Source organism: Gracilinanus agilis, chromosome 4 (assembly GCF_016433145.1).
Source record: "Gracilinanus agilis isolate LMUSP501 chromosome 4, AgileGrace, whole genome shotgun sequence".
Classification (NCBI taxonomy): domain Eukaryota; kingdom Metazoa; phylum Chordata; class Mammalia; order Didelphimorphia; family Didelphidae; genus Gracilinanus; species Gracilinanus agilis.
In genome coordinates, this window is record NC_058133.1 from 161,652,255 (window position 1) to 161,658,215 (window position 5,961).

Below are 5,961 nucleotides of genomic sequence, written 5' to 3' on the forward strand. Positions count from 1 at the left end.
CAGTGAGTTCTGGTATCAAAGGTTTTCCACAGTGTGGGTCCAATTTTCAGCTGTATTTCATTCACACATTCCCCTTCATACAACTTTTTAAACATTTTTGTGCATTTACATAGACCCACCAATACCCAAACTTACTCCTTCCATATTTTCATCTTTCAAAATCTTACCCTTTCATCATGGTTCTACACAGCTGTGCCATCAGCAAAACTCATCACTGAAGCAAGTGTTTTCTTTCTCCCCAAATTTTTCCAGAGCATTTTAGTTCTCTGTTTTGTTCCCAGCACACCCATCTACTTATTTGAGTACAAGCCTTTAAGCCTCCCACACCACAATGTACGTTTCTTAAAGACAAGAATTGTTGAGTCCTCTCTTTGTACTAGATTTAGCACAGTGTCTGATATAGTAGACCTATGCCAGGTGCCCAATTTTGGTATCTGCTACTGTTGCTGTGCTGAATTCATTTATTCTTTTTAAACTCTCTCTTCACTGTGTGCCTGGCCTTAGACTAATAAAAATCTTATCTTTCCCTTAACAAAAGTGTCCTGTATCCCCTCCTTTTCTCAGCCCAACTTCTAGAAAAAGCTGTATATGCTTTGCCTCCACTTCCCCTCCTCTTACTTTTTTCTAAACCCTTTGCATCCTGGCTTCTGACCTTATAACTCAGCTGAAAGCATTCCCTTCAAATTTACCAATGAATTCTTGATTGCCAAATCCATTGTGCTTTATTTTTGACCTCTCTGTAGCATTGACCCTGTAGAACTCTCTGTCCTATATGTTTCTTTCTGGGTTTTGTGACTTTTCTTTTGGTTCTCCTCCTACCTTTCCTATCACTCCTTATTTTCCTTTGTTGGATCATTATGCATATCACACTCCCAAACTCTGTGTGTACCTAAGGCTATCCTGGGCCCTCTTTTCTCTCTAGACTCTCACTTGATGACCATCTGATCAGCTACCGTGGGTTCAGTTATTATCTCTATGCCTGGGGGCCATTTTTATGACTATCTATTTATCTAGTCCTATTCTGTCTTCTGAGTTCACATCACTAACTACCTACTAGATATTTCTCATTAGATGTTCAATGGGCATCTCAAACTCTATATGTCCCAAATGGGACTGATCTTTTTCTCAAACCCAGCCCTCTTCAACACTTCTCCATTTCTGTAGAGAATACTAACATCCTTCCAGGTTCCTGGGTTCTCAGTTTTGTAGTAAGAGTCATACTACTAAGTTCAGCATTAGCTTCTCACTTCTACCTCATGTATACCTTCAATTACCAAATCTTTCCTTTTTACCTTTACATCTCTTGAATTCATCCATTTTCTCTCCATTCAATCAACACTGTAGTTCAGAATTTCTGGTTGTATATTCATTCATTCATACTCCTGACTCACTAGTCTAGGGAAGAGGGGATCTGAATGCTCCTGGCTCCTTATGGCCACTTCCAAACAGCCTCAGCCACTATACCTAGCAACTTTTCCCTTCATTTTAATCCAAATTTACCACATAATCCAGATCCTATTTGCCTTTATCTATCAATTAATAATAATAATAGCTAACAAAACACCCCTGAGATTCCACCTCACTCTTATCAGACCAGCTAATATGACAAAAAAGGAATATAACAAATGTTGGAGGAGGTATGGTAAAACTAAGGCAGTAATACACTTTTGGTAGAGCTATGAACTGATCCAGCCATTCTGGAGAATGATTTGGAACCATGCCCAAAGGGCCATAAAACTGTACATATCCTACCAGTAATACCACTACCAGATCAATATCCCAAAGAGATCAGAGATAGGGTAAAAGGAACAACTTGTAAAAAAATATTTATAGCAGCTCTTTTTGTGGTGGGAAAGAATTGGAAACTGAAGGGATGTCTATCAAATGAGGGATGGCTGAACAAGTTGTAGTATATGATTGTAATGGAATACTATTGTGCCATAAAAAACAATGAACAAGGTGATCACACACACACACAAAAAAAAAACCCAAAACCTGGAAAGACTGATGCCAAGTGAAGTAAGCAGAACCAGGAGAACCATTGTCCACAGTGACAGCAATAATGTACAGTGATCAACTATGGATGGCTTAGCTATTATTAGTAATACAAGGATTCTGGGCAATTCCAAGGGTCTCATGATGAAAAGGGCTCTCCACCACTAGAAAAAGGAATTGTTGGAATCTGAATACAGATTGAAGTATGCTATTCTTCATTCTATTTCCTCCACGAATTATTCTCTAGTACAAGCCATATGTGTCTTCTTTCACAACATGATGGACATGGAAATATATGATAACATATGTACAACATATATCATATTAACTTCTGTCTTGGGTAGGGAGGAGAGGAGGGAGGGAGAGAACATGGATCACAAAATGTCAGAAAACTATTGTTAAAAATCTCATCAACATGTAAAAAAATTAACATTTATATAGAGCTTACTATGTGTCAGGCACTGTGCTAAGCTCTTTACAATTATCGTCTCATTTGATCCTCACAACAACCCTGTGAGGAAGGTGCTATTATTATCCTCATTTTACAGATGAAGAAATAGCCAATAGAGGCTAAATGATTTGCCCAGGGTCATGTAGCTAATAAAGTGTCTGAAAACAAATTTGAATTTAGATCTTCCTGATTCTAGAACCAGCACTCTATCCACTGCTCCACCATATTCTCCTTTCTACCTCAATGAGATTTGTACCTGGCTGATAGTCTTTCTCTCCATCCTACTTTTGTCTTCATACTGGGGAACTTGAACATTATATTAGCACTGGGGAATTTGAACATTATATTAGCACTTTCTCAAATACTCTAATTGCAAGTTCTTCAATCATGTAAATATTTAAAGAGTCGGTGACAGAGACAGACAGAAAGAGAAACAGAGACAATCCTAGTCTCTCTCCTTGTATTGGCAGTTGCCTTTGAATGTCCCATGGGTATTTCAATCTCAGCATGTCCAAAAGAAAACTCATCTTTTTTCCTAAACATCCATTCTCTTCTGAACTTACCTATTAATTTTTAAAAGATTAGCATAAAGTTTCCCTCTCTCCCTCCCATTCTATCCCCTGCAATGGAAAATCAAAGAAAAACAAAACCCCTGATACAAACATGTATAATCAAGTAAAACAAATTTAAACATTGACTAAGTCTTAAAGAAAAATATATAAATATAAATGTGTATACACATATAAGCATATATAATATATACTGTATTTGTCACATTCTGCACCTTTCACCTCTTAGGAAGAGTTGTGTAGTATATTGCATCATCAGACTTCTAGAATTGTGTAGTTGTTATGTTGAGAATTCCCAAGTCTTTCAGAACTTTTTATCTCTATAGTATTATTGTCACCATACAAGTTGTTCTGGTTCTAATCACTCCACTCTTCCTCAGTTCAGGTGATAAAGTGAATAGACTATTGTAATAGTCTTTTGATAGTTCTGCCTATCTGAGATCTCTGCCCACATTTAATCCATAGTCCATACACCAAAGTAATTTTTCTAAAGTGAGGATCCTACCATGACAACTCTCCTACTTAAGTAAACTTAAATGGTTCCTTATTGCCTCTGAGGTCAAATTCAAAATGCTTAAAATGTCTGGCATTCAAAGTCCTTCATAACCAGCCCCCCTTGCCTTTTAGTCCTTTTATGCCTTACTCCCCCAGCAGTAAGTACTCCTCTGTGTTGTTCTTTCCCTACGCTCTAGGCATTTTCTCTGGCTGTCCCCCAAGCAGGAAAAGTTCTTTCTCCTCAACTCTGCCCATTGATTTCTTTGGTTTCTTTTAAGTCCCAACTAAAATCCCTTTTATTAAAAATAGGCAGCCTTCCCCCCATCTCTAGTACCTCTCCTCTCCTATTTCCTACTTATTCTAGGTTTAATTTGCTTTGTATCTATTTGTTTGCATGTTGTCTCCTCCATTAGCTTGTAAGCTCCTTGAGGGCAGGGATCTTTTGCCATTCTGTATCCTCAGCATTTAGCACAGTGCTTACAACATAATGGCATGGGCATGGAAGGGAGATGGCATGGACATTGTACAGAGATGCCATGAACACTGTACTCTTTAACTCAGGCAAACTATAAGCAGGGAAATTCCTTTGCTCCTTTCTGTCCTTGTGACTCTACCCAAGAACATCTGATAGCCACTATAAGACCCTGAGTTTACTCTTATCCTTGGATCATCCTTTAGGTTGAGATAGAAAAAGAGATGCACCTCCAGGCTACACCTTAATATTATGCGGCTCTATCTCAGGCATCCATCTGTTCCCTAAACCATGAGGGTCTCAGGCAGACCCCACACCCCATCAAAATACCTGAGTGTCTAGAGTCTCATCCACACCATGACATAACCTCACGTACTCACTATTGTAAAGGGTATAAAAACTCCTGAACTGAGGAATTCTGGGAGCAACCCCCATGGTTGTTCCACTCATGCCATCTTGCTGGCCATTAATGTTAACTTACTAATAAATCTTTCTTTTTTACTTTTAAGCTAAGTTTCAGAGCCTTGCATTCTTGCAAAAGGTATCCTTCCTGAACCCAGGGGTTCACCATTGTACCCCACAACACCCGGATGTAACCCCATAACAATAGTAGATATTTAATATTTATCGTTGATTGATTGAGCTACTGATCCTACAGCTTGTTCTTCAAGGTTCAATTGCTGACGAGACTTTTAAAGATTTCACAAGGTTGCACCTTAGTCCATTTCATTTCCAATATTCACATACCTAAAAGCAGGAAAGAAAAACTACAGAGGCAAAAAACCAAGTACATCACATTCACAGATATGCTTACCCAGGGTATGTATGTTGGAGGAGGTAGTGGAAGGCTGAAGGCTGCTGTGTATTACATCTCATCCAAAACAAAGGTTTACAAAGTAGTTCATAATCTGATCATCACCAGGAAAGAGCCAGACCTATTTGGCCATTTAGTGCCTTTTGCATGCACATTCAGCAGTTTGGTAGCCAATCAATATTCTGTATCTGACACATTTTAATTGTGTGATGTGGGCAAGTTATTTAACTCTCAGAGTTTCAGAAAATTCTCTAAAACTCTAAGTTAAAGGGAAATTGAGGCTATGAATTATTGAAGGGAATGCTAGCACATGAAATCACAGGCTCAAGCACCACCCACCCAAAAAAATCAATTCAACAGACATTTAATAAGCACCTGTTTTGTGCAAGTAATGGGGGTACAAAGGCAAACAAACAAAACCAAGAAAAAAATAAACAAAAAAACTCCACTGAAACCCAACTAGTCCCTTCATTCTCAGAGCTTACATCGTCCTAAGGGGGAGGCTATTAAATACAGGTAAGGGGTGAAGAAGAGTCAATGAGGGCCTGAATTATGTGAGTGGAGAAGCAGACGCATCCAAGAGGATAACAGGCTCAATTTCCTAAAATGCTTTTTGACAAATATAGCAAACACAGAACACAAAGTATGTTGATGTGCTAAGGAATTGAATGGATATTTACCTATTTACCAGCAGGGTTAGCCTGCTGTTATTAATTTTAACTGCTTGAAAAGATGGATACTAGTGTAAAATTTGAAGTTAATAAATTAAGAAGTGAGGAGAGGCAGCAGAAAGATTGGTTTCAAATATATGCAATTACTAAGCATTCATTTTTTGTTTGTAAGATTGTACCTGTCAGTTACTTACATGTGGTCTTCAAATTTGTCTCAAGCTGTTACCTCCTTACATCTCAGGATGGGACTGTGGAAGATTTATTATGACTTTATAGAGTCTCTAAAAAGATTAAGGGAAGGAGGGCAAAAAAAAGTCATGTTACTAAACTCTGTGTCTGATCTAGGTCTAGGTTAATTTGTAGGCTCAAATTAACAAACATTTATTAAAAATGCAAAGCACTATATACAAAGATGAAATTATATATTTGCATAGTGCTTTGTATTTACAAACATTATCAACAACATTTTACAGATGAGGTTAAATGGCCTTCAC